Here is a 15,320-nt window from a genome sequence, read left to right as displayed (position 1 = left end):
ATAGGAAAAAGCATTATGATGTACGCGGCAGAAAATGAAACACGCAGTGCTAACTAACTCCCAGGAAGATATTTTTCCGATGACTTGGTGAGGAACAGTGTGGTAAGCTCACTGAACTACCCACAACCATCTTTACATTAACAAATATATCAAAGGCTTTTATTTTAAATTGTGAGCTTCACTGTGATGCAGCAGTGTGTATGTATGTATACATATATATATAGCATCTTAATAAATAAAAGATGCCCTCTGGACTGCTGAACACTTCAAAGTACATATCTGAAAGTTTTTTTTCCTGCTTCCTGAAATAAAAGTATTTTTGATTGTCTTGGTTATCTGAATGCATATTTTTTTGCAGAACACACTGATCATAGTGCATTTCTCATAGCAGCTATTTACCTTCACAGCTGATCAGAGGATTTCTCGCTCACATTTTTTCATCTGAACAGTGAGATAAAAATTCACATCTTGGACACTGCTGCTTTCAGCTGGGGAAATCGGTGTTGGAGTGTGCGACATATTGTTTGCTTGGCTACAGGAGTAGTTGCATAAGCCACAGTATCTTTCCTGCAGCACAAAGCCATTTTCAGTAGCCAGAATGTCAGCCGTAGGCATAAAACATATTGAAAATCTGGTTTATTGTTAATTTCGACCAGCATTATTAAAATAGTTTCACTTAATCCGTGGTGGATCAATGAGTTCTTGCCACCAAAAGTGAGACATTTTAGTGTCATGTACAGTTTACAACAGTAATGTTTAACCTGTTCTTTGTTTAGCTTTCAAAATGTAAATAAAATTTTCCAGTAAGCTTTTCAAGCACTACCTTCTTTTAAAATGTATTGTGAAAACTACTTCTCAAATATGTCTGCATTGCTTTAACGACAAAAGACAGGAAAAAGCTGCTGAGAAGAATCCAAAAGGCTATTGGATTAAAATTCATGAAGGGCAGTTTCTCCCTTCAGTGCCAGAAGTAATTGCATATACACTGAACATCAGAGCAGCTCCAGAAGTTGCAAACATACTATAAGCAGCAATTCAAACGTATTGCAATCCTTTGCATCTGCTTGTACCCTTCTGCAACTTACCCGTTGATTTTCTAGCCTTAAATTTGTGACTGAAGTGGTCCCATAATTTAGGTAACAATCTAGATCAAAAAAAATTAATTATTTCCAATGTTAGAGATGCTGTAAGAAATATGATAAAAAATGTGAAATATTGGACCTGCTGATGTCATGGGGAAACAGATCAATTGAAAAAAAGTCCTGTAGTGATTCCTAAGCCACAAGTTGAATAGTAAAATGTATTAAATACACACATAATTCATGTTTTTCTATCTATCACCATAGTTTTAGTGAATTTTAAAATTTGACTGTTTAGTGCAAATAACCTATACTGAGAACATCAGTTTCTGTTTAGCCTCTTGGCATAAAAACTTACTACATTTAAATCATAGTGTGTTAAAATTCACAAGGAAGCTTCCATGAAGAGCACATTGCACCTTTTCCTTATTTTTAAAACTGTTTTGAAAACAAATCCATCATATTTAGCATTTGTTCTGACACTGTTTTACTACTGGTATTTCACAGTGGAGGAGAAGGCACCTCAAGCCTACTTATTTGAATTAGATGCTTTTCTCAACTTTAATTAAATTAAATGATCTTTGAGGAATTTACTATAAAGAACAAAATAGGAAAAAGGTAAATGAGGAAGTGGAATTTAACAGCATTTTATTGCATGTCTCATCATGTCCTTTGCCTTCATATCTACCAGTAAAATTCTTTCTAAAAGTGAAAATGAATTATTTTCTTCATCCATTTTTTCTGAGAGACTGATTAATTTTAGTCATCAATGGGATTGTTGAGCTTCTTAATATCGGACTGAAGCCGTGTAAGAAAGAGCATTAATTAGTTTCTTCCCAAAAAGCAGGTGGAAAAGGCAATTTAATGATCTAACATAGGCAAGTAAAGGCCTTGATCTCATGTGAGATATCACTGCTGTCTTTCTTTTGCATGACTGTTAGTTAAAATTCTACTATTCTGAAAGTTACTTTGTGGCCTACATGAAATAAGTTGATGGTCTCACTCTACTTCCCAGTGTTCAGGTGCCAACATCACAAGGATACTATCAGAGCTATCACTCTTTGACATATATGTTGACAGGTTTATCAGGTAACAAAGATTTGATGGGCATGGGAACTGAATGCAGCCCTTGACCTTATGGGGTCCCCTATGAGGACTGCTCCCTGAGACCGACATAGGAAACATTCCATGAGAATTTTAATTTGCAGTAACACCTTGTAGACTTGTTCTGTGGAGAAACCAGATTATCTTCATCTCCTTGTTATTTTCTGCCTATTTATTACAGATGAAGCCTGCAAAGTTTTCAGTGAAAAAGCCCCCATGATTCACTGGAAAGGTTAAGATGAGAATTAGAAGAGGGGTAGTTGTCTGAGAGGAGAGAGATGTGCTGTCATGCATCTCTATGTGTACATAACATAGAAAATAAAAGAGAACTTTAACAGAATGCAGCATAGATTAGATGTTTGGGTGTGCAGAGAACTGCTGAAAGAAGTTGAATGTACAACAGAAAAAACTGTGTGCCCCACAGCACAGGGCAAGGAGAAGGGTTTCTTCCATCCCATATCCCTTTTCTAAATGTTAGGAAGAAAAGAAAGCCTGGTGATGGCATAGACCCATTATTAACACATACGAAATAATCATGCAAATGCTTCAGTAAATATATCTGGAGCATTTGAAGAGAAATGGAGTGATGTCCTTGAATCACACAAAACCCCCACATTATCTTCCTGAATATGCATCTATAGTGACAAAACTTGCCAATTAGTTACCATGAGAAGTGTATTGAGCCTTCTCAGGTCACTTAGAAGTGTACAAGTGTCTCTGGTGTACTATAATTAAGGAAGATAACACCATCAAAGGTTGAGATGTTGAAGGCAAAATGTTGAGTCTTTCTTCAAGTAACTGAGTTTTATAAGTCAGAAAATTCAGTTACTATAATAGGACAAATTTTAGCTCCTGTTACTATTCCCTCACAGAATATTCCTGCATTACACTTTCTGAAAAAAATATTTTAGCAACTAGAAGCTGAAATATTTTATACATTTCAACTTAAGTAAAGAATAGGAAGATCAAAGGAAAGGTAGGAAGAAGTTGTAGCCTGGACAACATAAGTAAGCAAAGCCCTGTAATGACTAATTCAGCAATCTCTCCAGACAACATTCTCATACTCCATACATGGAAGGCAGCCATACAGACAGATGTTGATGTTGACAAAGTACATTTATTCTAAAGAGTGACATCCATCTTCTGGCAAGCATAAGAGATGTGTGACTGCATCTGTCACTCCATTAAGGGAGCATACAGGCATAGAACAGAAGAAAGAGCTGCTATAAAATAAAATGTTAATTTGTGCACATAGTCCTATTTGAACCATTCATAAGTCTGTATTTCACAAACCTTTAGGATTTGCCTCTCACAGATCCCCCTGAAGGTAACTGGGGCTGTGCACTTGGTGTCAGTGAGGGAAAGAACCAGATCAAAGACTGCTGCTTGAGTCTGACCGTTATCCATGGGCCCTTAAATACCTGATGACAATAAACATCCACTATCTAGATACACCCATACTTAAGCACACATATCCACACACACAGACACACATACACGTGCTTGTTATGATGCCTATCAGTGTACATACACCTTCTGCCTTCCACTCCTCTTTATAAAACAGCTGGAAAACAGAATTCTTATGTTAAACTTCCTAAATAAGTGAAATGCAAGGATCAAAGAACATGAACTCAGTTGGCTGTGGTTCTGGAATTAATATATATTCATGGTACAAGTTCATGTGAAATACCAAGCTGATTTCCAGTAGTATCATTAAATAATATGATACTTGTAGAGTTCACTCAGAGGTCTGAGACATACAAGATTAATTTATTAATATATCTCTCATTTTGCAGCTTAGGAGTTGACTTTATGTTGTACCATTGCCTGCACTTAAGTTTTAAGTGCCTTCGGGGCACCTGGAACAACTACCAACTGGAGTACTTTAGTAAACGAAAATAACTATTTGTGTATTATATGGTTAAATGGGTTCTTCTACGAATGTGTCTTCAAATGCTACTTTACTATTATCTGGGTATAATGCACATACATAAATATGTTTCCTGACTTCCCTGACTAGTCGGATTAGCAATGTGAGTCCTTTATAATGTAATTCTGTGTTATGTTCTCTTCTCCTTACTGGGTCCTGTTGCGCTAGGTGAAAGTGAAAAGAAAACTGTCAGTATCTCAAAGAACATTAGAAAAATAATTTTAAATGTTTAATCTCCCCAAATGTTGAAGTGTATCCTAAAACAAGGCAGTAAAACATATTTATATTGATTGCTAACTTCTTTTCATACTTTGGCTACAAATGTTCTGCTTTTTCATCAGGTTTTGGAATCTGTCCATGAAACACTTCTGCTCTTCAAATAATCCAGCTTCCACAGATGCAAGTCTCTCTTATTTTTGACCATATATGTTGACCATCTGAAAAGATACTCCGTGAGGTCATGCATTTGCTTTGATGTACATACAGTACAAGTAAAACACTTTATTTCAAGTTTTTACGGTGTTAAGTAACTGTCAGTTTAGAAGTTATAAAGTGAAATCAGTCATCCGTGTGTTTTATGCATAGGCAAAAACACAAATCTGTGTTTTGAAGGCAGAGATTTCCTGGCTAAAATAAAGCAAAGGTGATGGGCTTGGTAGGACAGCCAACTCATACCTATCGTGTGCTGTAAGATACCAGATATGATCATCCACTGAATTCACAACAGGATCACTGATGGCAACATGGCTCCAAGACATAATAAATTAGTAATAACCTCCATTATTATATCCCCAAACTAACAGTAACGAATAACTTTTCTGCCAGAAGGGGATATGAAGTAAATGCAGCACCATTAGTTTGTTCTGATAAATTGATGTTTTACTGGCAGTTTCTGTACATTTCGTCTTCATTGCATGAACTGCCAGTTACCTACAAAGTCTTTGCTTCAGTATTTCATGGCTTTTGTGCAAATATTCGATGTTAATAGGTACTTTTTTTTTTTCCTTGGTTTGCTTTGTATGGTTTTTCTGAGTTGCATTATGCAGTCATTAAAAATTAATAGCCAAAATAAAAATATTTCATATTGGAAACCATACTTAAAAATTAATGGTGTTTTAGCAAAGGACTGTTTCCCATAATTTAAAAACACAGAACAAACTTCATAAGGGAATAGTTAATCAGGTGGAAACAGCATTTATCTGTGCCCTTTCTACATTTGGTGCATTTGGTAAGAACCCTTACAGTTCCTTAAGCTGTATAGGATTGCACACACAGGCCAGAGAGTGCAAAGACGGTGCAAAGCTACTTTGTCCTTTGTGCAGTGTGCTGCCAGCTGGAGGCACAGCACAGAATTCCCTTCCACTCACACTGCTTAAGAGAACAGGAAATAGCTTACTACAAAATCTTGTGCTTTGGACAAATTACAGTTTCGGCTTGTGGATAAAACCAGTGACTCTACTAAGAAAACTCTTCAGGATATCCAACAGAGAACAGAGGAATAATGACTCTTGTTTCAAGAAACTAAAGAAAAACCCCCACAGATAGATAGATAACTGTGCTAACTGGATTTACATGAGGAGCAGAGACGTGACTTCCTAATTCTTCACTGTTTCTCTTTTATGGATGGACTGCAAATCCATCAGTCTCATACAATCAGAGGATATAGTAGTCACAGCTGGACTTCCTCACTGGTAAAGTTATTAAATGGATTCACTATGTACTTTTACTGGTGTATGTTAAAAAGTATATTTCTAAGAAGCACAAGTGCAGAGTTATTCACCACACTGAAAAATAAAGAGCGCAACAATAAAGGGCAGTGGTTATCCCATTGTTGATTTTATATTCTTAACGGGTCACAGGTTTTTCTAAGTCAGTACATGAAAGTCTTCATAGTGACAGGGAGAGAGGAAAGGAGAGAAAAAAGAAACAAAGACAGGGAAATAACCATGAAAAGGAATGGGTGTGCAGAGATGGCAGAAACAACTGAAGATGGCACTACTGGAGTCGGATTCCTTACTTAAGAGTGGGAAAGGTTTTACCTTCTTGAATTCCCTGCCATCATCATGACTTCATTTTTTATCTTCTTAAATTATACTGAGCTCAGAAGAGAAAATGGTAGCTGAGATTCTTCTCACGAGTAAGCTTAGATTAGGCAAATTATGCATCCCCTTATTTTTACAAAGGATCTGCTTCAAATTCAATCCACTGTATGATTTTCAGTGAGTTTAACATACGATTATGAAAGTTCAGCTATTCCATTTGGAAACAGTCCAATTTACATTCCTTGTACTTGCACATAGTTCTACTTTGCAGTCTTCAGCATTTCACTGAGGTGGACTTCTTTGCATCTGCAAGTCAGAGCGCCAGTGATTGATTACTGAAATTCTCTCAAGTACATAGTGAACATCAAACAAAAGTGTGTACCCTGTTGGTATTGATTTAGAACTGATGATCTCATTAGAAAGCCCTAATTCTCAACATTACTTTGGTTTACACAATCTTTAATTTATTTTAAAAAAGCTGATTGGCCAACTATTTCAGCCTCATGACTGTCTTCTCATCTCACTAGACAACTGCTTTAGTCTTTGAGCATTTAAAAGGTCATTAATCCAAATGCTAATGCAATCGATATGATATTAAATAAATTATAAAAAGTAAATTAATATTAGGTAACCTGATGCAATGTGCCATCAGGTTTTAAAATGTGCTTGTTGTCAGCACATTCAAAATGCTAAATTAAAACAGTGCACCTTTGAAAAAAAAAAAAATCCCAGGAAGCTTTTAGAATTGCTTTCTTCCTTATTTAAACCTTGATTTATGGTGAAAACAGTAGGGAAAATATATATTATTTACTTTTTGGTTGAGCTAGCTTTTATACTGATGCTATTTTTCACCAAACCATATGTATGTAGAGATGAATTTTAAACACAAGAAATGGCCTTAGAAATGGAACACGTACCTAATGTGTTGTGGGTGGAGGTTGATGCCCTGTTAACTGAAGCTCTGGAAGGTGAAGGAGATCAGATTTAGCACATTCCTCTATTTCAGACTGCAAACCCCCACAGATTATATACAAATACATATTTTCTATTCTGAGAACATAAACCTCCTTTTGGCTATCTTATCTAGGCTAGCCCAGTTAGCCTTCATATTCATATATCTTATAGTTTTTCCATGCTCTTATTTAGTAAGTGGTTTTGTTGTTTCTCTGTTTGGAAACAATCCTGTTGAACAGGTCCCAGGTCTGAGCAGCCAATAGACACTACTGTAATAATTTACATCTCATAGAGATGGTGGCACAAAACCAGCATTTGCTGAAAGTTTTAGAAAGAATAAGCACATTCTGAAATGCATGTATTTAACAGGGTTTCAAATAAAAAAGCCAGTTGAGAAATCAATGTATATGCACCCTCCAGCATCTATCAATCTTGCATCATGTGGATTTTAAATCTGAGGCATGAGAATAAGTTTTTTCATTTTTTAAAATCTCGGATAATGAAAACTGAGCTCTTGCAGCTACACTGTTAAAAGCTTTTTCCCTTTTATCATCCCTGGAAAATCCTGCATATCCTTAGTGCTTGTGTTTGCTGTTTCCGTGCTATTTACCTTCCTTCTCAGATTTTCTTTCTGTATCCAGGTCATTGTCTAAATAGCTCCTTTCTGCACCTTTGTCTTGAATGTTAAAACAATTGATGTAGACTTCCGATTCTTTCAAAATGCCTCCAGTACCTGATACTGATCATTTTCAGTCTTCCTAATGAACAGTTGCTAAAAACAATGCCTTTCTGGTAATGATACTTATCTTATTATCACTGCCATTCATTTCTCATTCCCTGGCTGTACCAGCTTTTTGGGCTTTTTGGGCTCACCTTCCCAGCTCACCTTCATCAGCCTGGCTTTCTCCTACTCTGCTGTCTGCTAACAAATCTGTCAACCTAAACTGCCAGCTGCAGTGTTCAGCTGAGGAAGCTTTTGGAGAAAAAAAAACAAAACACACAAAACTCCCGCAAAGGGTTACAAATTTTAAACACAACAAAAAAAGGGGAGGGGGAGGTGTCACAATTTGTATCCACAAAATGAAGACTCACACTTTTGTTCCTGTAACGAGTAGAGAGACCAGACTTCAGTGTTTGGCTCTTCAACTACCAACTTCACACCAAATGGCTACAGTTGCACCAAAATGCAGCTGCGAGAATATTATTTGGGTGAAATTCTGAAGGAAAGAAAATTCTGTCTGGTAAAGGTGAAAGTGCCCTGCAGAAAACAACAGTGCACAGACTATTACTATGTAATGATGACAACCTTAACAAAAATCACCACTAACAATACAACAGAAGTGAGTGACCCCAGTTCAGCCACAAGAGCGAACAAAATACAGATTGATGAGAAAATCACTTGTTAGAGAAAAATAGTACCTGTTTACAGAATCTGCACCTTTTGTACTATTACAATTTGCTTGCAGTTGATCTTTCACTTGTAATCATTAAAAAAATCTTCTCTTAGCAGGCCAAAAGCATGGAAAAAGTCTGCAGAAAGCCTGGGTCAAGGTTGGTTTCAGTCTATAAATTAATGGGAACAGCCTAACATAAGCTGTTCTAAGTGTTCAGACAGTTTGGCTGACAGAAAGAATATTTTAATGGATCAAAGTTAGACTGCGGTGGATTAGCTTCTGACCAGCTGGCAGCTGACAGGCAGACCATGACCAGTATTTGTGCAGGTGAGTGGTTCTGGCATAGTGATGATTGCTTGTTCAACCTCACCAGGTACCGGGTGTTTTGTTTTGTGGAGTATGAATATCGAGGAACTTATTTTAGAAGAGTAGAAAAGAAAAGGAATAACTGAACAGCCCTGTCTTCCTTCCACTAGGATTGAGAAGGGATTTATTGTAAGTACCTTGTCTAGTAACAAGATTCCAAGAAAAGCAAGACTGCCGCTGGTAGCAAGCCTCCCTGAACAGTAGTGCAAAGGCTCAGTAGACAGAGCTCACAGCGTGAAGTGATGAAATGGTTCCTGCTGCTCGGAGGCAGTACACCCACAGCAGTAACTCTTGATGTGGTATAACCCAGCTTGGTAGTTTTTTTACGGAACTGATAAATGATAATAAACAGGGGGCTTTAAAGATAATTTTTCTTGATTAAAAAAAAAAAATCAATAAAAAGCCAGTCATACTTGGCTGCGAAAACATTTTCTTTCATTTTATTCTACTTTTTTCATCGAATTTGTTCCCAAGTGTCTTGTTTCAGGGATCTTGGATATTTTGCAACACTATCCACAAGGGGTGACATGATGAGTACACGGAGAGCATAACTAAGTGATGTGTAACGAGGTAATGATCATAAAAAGGAATTTTTAGAAGAATATTGCACAGAGCAGAGATTATTTGAAATGGCAGTGCAGAGAGGAGTGGTAGTAGTGAGAATATTAATAGATTACAAGGTGCAAGTATTTCAGTTCTGAAGAGGTTGATTTCGGAACACTCAAGCATTGCCAGTCACAGCAAGCTGAGCACAGGGGTAACAAGCAAATGTAAATCACCACAGGGACACCCTGAGGTCACCACAGAGCAAAAGCTGGGGCTGAGCCACTATGATTCAAAGGCTGCTCCACGTTGTAAAGGGATGCCATTCGATTCACCTTAGAAACAAAACATAGAATTTGCTTTCCTAAGGAAGTACCATCTTACATCATGCTTTTATCCAGAGTAACAACAAAGTACAACTAAGAGAATTCTTTCTGCAGTTTTGATCATTATATTTAAAAAAAGGTTGCTACACAGTTGAAGCTGGAAGTCTAGAATGGTAAAGACTTCAAACAGTTCATGCATTTGCTGCTGCTTTTCAGTGGAGCCACTCAAAATGGAGGAAGCATGCTTCTAAAATCCAGTGCTGGTGAAGGGTAGTATTTCATAGAATCACAGAATGGTTAGGCTTGGAAAGGACCTTTCATTATGCATTCACTGCTGCACAGTATCCTTAGAGAACACCAGTGCAACTATTCGCAGTGAATTGGGAAGGATATACACTTAACAGTTGGCAAAGCCTGTTATGTGCGAATGCGCCCTCACTTGTTTCAAGCTCCTGTTGCTGTTGCAGTGTTTCCTACTCTGGCATAAGTGGCTTACACACTAAGAACTAAAATTACTCTGATTTGTATGAAATTGTTCTTCCTTTTCCATCTACTCTAAAACTACCACAATCTAATAATGGACGTATTTTGTTCCTTTTTTTTTTAAAGGATGTTGTTGGTAAAGTTCCAGCCCTAACTATTCTATGATTCTGTGATGACACACCTTCCCTAGAGTGGTTCCAACATGGTGGTTTTCCTGGCTAATCAGCACCAGAACAACACAACAGTGAAAAAATATTTTCCATTTGTGTTTTATAAGAATTAATTGGCATCAAATAAAGTAAAAAAGCCTTAGTACTGTCTAAGAGGTTATAAGCATCAAAAAAATATAAGCAAAGCTTTGGTCTGTCTGTTTAATTTCCTTAAAAAGTGCCTATAGTTCACATGGTATGTGGGCTAGCTATCCTGTCTCACAGATGGGAGGAATAGAGCAAAAGCAACACATAAGAGGGAAACCAATTGCTTGCTAGTGTTCAGCAAGCACTCAAAACATATCTCATTAATCTGTCATTACCTTCACCTTTCTTGGAACAGCAACAGCTAACAGACATGAGGTTTAAGTGCTATTCATTGAGGACAAAGTCTGAATCTACAAGAGATAAAAATGTCTCAGTGAACCTATTTTGATTTCTGAGTCTCTTGATCCACAGGCAAATTTTAGAAATATTGAGGTATCACAAAGAAAGATTAATATTTGTTTTAAACATTGCTTTTTAGTAAATACATTTACTACTTATTAAACTATGACAAAAAGAGATCAATGAAGCCGAATAACTGGAGTTAGAGAAGTAAGATGTCAGAATACAGTGGTATGGGCATTGCCTAATACACTAGATTTTAAGTATGTCTGGTAATACTCGTTTTCAAGTCTGTTTAATAAAGACATTTTTGCTACTATTTTTAACTTTTATTGTTTCACGCTTATAGGGAAAACATTATTTTAATGAAACAGAAAGAACCTTGGATTCCTCCTTGGTCTCCTTTGGATGTCATATGTTCTCAGAAGAACATATCTCAGTATTTAGCTGATATCAGAAATATGGCATTCTCTCTGATTACAGCAGCACCACAAATGTATGAAGGCATATTTGCATCCTTTGCATCTTCTACTATGCACAAATATAACAGCTAGGAAGAATATGGCCTTAAGTGATTTTTAACCCCATTCATCAAACGCCAGTTTAACATCAAAGTTTCACGCTACATTAATATCCTAACTGACAAATTTAAGAGACAGGCTTTACTATGAGTTTGTCTTAAAAGCAATGCAAGAAAGGATTAACTTTGTCATTCTTCAGAAGCTAGAGAATATGATTTCTAATATGCTCTTGGTGAGATGAAGAGGAAAGCAAGCATACCACACATTACAATGACTTGAATGACTTGACAGCTGTTAGCTAAACAATACAACATTAATTTTCAACATTTTTGCACATGGCTGGGTGAGAGATCCCTTAATCCCAGTTCCTATTCTACTTCTGCCTCATTGTTGCTGTCTCCTTTTGTATCACTTATTATAATCAGTTTCTGCTGCATTCTCTCTTTCACCTTATTATTGTTGCAAAACTAAGGTACTAGGTTAATTTAGACTTGCTTCCCCGGGGTACATTAAGATGGATTTGAGTACTTTATTGAGACAGTCTGACTTCAAAAGCTGCTTTATCAGTTACTACCAGAGAGAAAGAGAGACCCATCCATGACAGCAGTAAACTAACCATAAATTCTCATATTCTATATGCTGAGTGACTTTCAAAAGGAGAACTATTGATTTTGTCATTTATGAATGGATTTAGTCAAATTAGTCTTTTCATTGTGCACAATAAGACAGCATTGTGATTAGGAATTAGAGGATAAAACTGTGTGGAACAAATGGAACTGCCATTTTTGGGATCCTCAGCACAAATTCAAAAAGCTTTAGTTATGCCACCCTGATCATTTTGTTCATGACCAGCTACTCTCCATATTATGATTATCTTCAAAGGAAAGGAAAAGTGGCCTCTGCCTTGAAGAGGCACTTTGCTTTCCAGAAGACTTAACCTTTCAAAGAGCTCTCATGTCTTTACCTCTGAAAGAGCTAATAACTTGTTTGCCAAAATGGCATGAGTATTTACAGACATACTTGAAATCAGACAAAGATTACACAGTGAAATAAACAGACTGTCACTGTCAACAATAAATTAAGTTTGTGCTAAGTACATAAAATGTTTAGAGTGTAGCAGACATCACTGAGCATTATGCTACTCAAGCCTCTGAACTTTTCCAAACACAATAAGCACTGATAGGCCCTGGATACCTTTTTCTGAAGAGCCACTCCAGATGGTTGTTTCAGTAGCTGGGCTGTACTGCTGGAAACAACAAGGCTAACACTTCTGTCCTGATTTTCATCCCCTTTGTCTGGTGTCTGGCATGAACATACCAGACAACTATATAGAGAATATAGTGTCAAATGAAAAGCCACTGGGGAGGAGGAGTTGTGTAGTCTGGTGTTTTTAGGCGTACAAATGGGTGTGCAAAGAAATCTTGGGATGAAAAAATGAAGTATGTTAACCAGCCCAGCATTTGGTACATCTTAATTCTTTAATTGAAAGCTTTCTGCATCTAAACATGACTTTGCAATTTTGATAGATTTTCAGTTTCATTCACAACTGCAATATTATTTTCTAACCATTCCTGTGTCTGATTTTATTTTATATTTTACACGCTGCAACAGAAATTACAAGGCATATGCTGCATCTGCACTCTGAAGAGGGCTCCTATGCATTTGCATATTTGCTTGAAAATACGGACTGGTTGCATTTTGAAATCCTTAATACTAATTCTGAATTTATTATAGACCTAAAATATTAATATCTTTGACTTGCTATGCTATTTCCAGAGATGCCAGAAACAAAGTGAAAACAAGTGGATTTCTGAGTACAGAGTATTTCAATCTCTCTTCCCCTTCAATTTCAGGAAGATATTGTGCATATCTTACGTAGCTGATGTATGTGAAGCAGGTCCAGTGCTTCTGTCTGGCTTGTATATGAACAGTTATGCCAGTAATTCCAAGAAGCAGAAACAGCCACAGAAGGTATACTTCATGCAGTGTATAACAAATACGCTGTGTCCCAAAAGCATCAGTCAGTGCAGATAGACAGATAGAAAGTAGCTGTACAGTACATACATACACAAACTCACATACTTCTCAAAAGCTTTGGTCTTACTGCATGTATAGTATACAGCACATCTTTCAGAGTAGGACAACACCATCAGTGCCTTGTAGATATGTTGCAGTTGTGAAAAAATATATTTAAAAGAATCTTTTAGAAAAATCCAAATCAAAATAAAACCCAGATATTAATCACATAATGACTTTTTTTCCTTTTACAGCCAAGTGTTAGGTGCAGGTATTGTCCCCATTCCAGACATGGTGACGGGGAAACTGAAATTTTTGCGAACACATTCAGGCTTAACCACTGACTGTTAGATGGAATTATTGATGGGGAGATAAGACACAAAAGACAATGTTCTTAGACAATGCCAAGATGTTTACTCAGGTTGCTGACTTCAGTTACTAAGTTTCAGTGCTGGTGACATGACTTGTGCAAGCTTATACAGCACATACATGGCAGAGCCAAGCAGAGAAACCAGAAAGGTCCCTTGGCTCAGGCTTTTTAAAACCAATAACCGTTATGTCTTAAATACATTGCAACCTTGCCCTACAATTCAGTGGGTGTAACAAGCCTGATTAGGAGCATACACATTGGATATTTCATGGCTAAGTAAGCAATACATTAACTATAAAATTTATGATCTGCTAAACACAGGAGATTATTTAATATTAATATCTTTGTCTTCCTCAGATGAATCATGTTAAAATGAATGAAGTATAGTCATTCCCACCAAAGGATAATGTGATTAAGTTATTCAAATGTCTGAAATAAATGGATAGGCATGTGAAATGGAAAAAAATGTATGTGGAGGTAGGAAGCTGTCAGAAGTCACTAGGAGTTTTACTGTTAATTATGACAGGTATGGAGTAAGGCCCACTATCTCAACTTAATTTGAAGATGAGCAATCTTTTATGTGAAATGAACAGGTAACTTTCTTGGACACAATACCAAACATAATATCAGATTAAAAAAAAAGAAAGAAAAACATAAAAAAAAAAAAGAAAATCCAGTGATGCACAACCATGCTTATGCAAAGCAGGAATATAGTACGGGCTTAATTATAATGATATCCTTGGGCATTGAGTCTTAAGTAGATGCAGAAAGTTAAACACATTGATGTGCTTCACTGAATAAGAATAAAAGGGAAGAGAGTAGCTAAGGTATCAAGCAAAGGCAAGAAAACCTCAGTGATTTGAGATTTAAGTATAGCATAATACAAATATTTATTGGGCTCTGTCCTATTTTCAGTGTATTAATTGTTTCACGTGAACAGAGTAAAACCTATCCTGCTTTTGTCTTCTGACATCACACACCATTAGTTAGAGCAGGTGCTTTAAAATAGAGCATTAATGACTTTTAAGACATAAAGTAATTATACAAAATAACAACAACCAATATACTGAAGTTTGTGTAATTTAAGCAGAAATACATGAAGACATGATTTTAGCTGGTTCATCAGAACAATACTTACTTGTAACATTTACATGGAAAGAGAGCCACTGCTCCTGTTGCTGCTGCAGCTTTTGTTTATATCATGTTACCTGTGTAAGAAGGATGCATTTAATGTTCTTAAACCCTATGGTAAGTTAGAAACTACTATGAACATACACTTGAGTGCATTTTCAGGAAGAGAATTTTTCAGTGTCCTACCAGAAATTGTTACTGGAAGATACCACTTCTTTTGTTGCTGAAAAAAGTAGCTTTTTAGCTACACAACACAAATCTCTCAGTCTAGGAGTTATTGTTCAAATGCCTAAGCCAAAGGCATTTTAATCATCAACTTTAATGTGCTTAAGAACTGAGCCCTAAATAATTCTGCCATTCCTATGGCTGGTAAACTGTGTAAGCTCAACTGTTGTGTTATTCAAAAATGACCTGCAAAAAAATAAATCATCTCTAGCATCATCATTTGGAATATCAAAGGCATTT

Source organism: Strigops habroptila, chromosome Z (assembly GCF_004027225.2).
Source record: "Strigops habroptila isolate Jane chromosome Z, bStrHab1.2.pri, whole genome shotgun sequence".
Taxonomy (NCBI): domain Eukaryota; kingdom Metazoa; phylum Chordata; class Aves; order Psittaciformes; family Psittacidae; genus Strigops; species Strigops habroptila.
The sequence above is the reverse complement of the archived record's forward strand: the minus strand, read 5'-3'. Positions refer to the sequence as shown.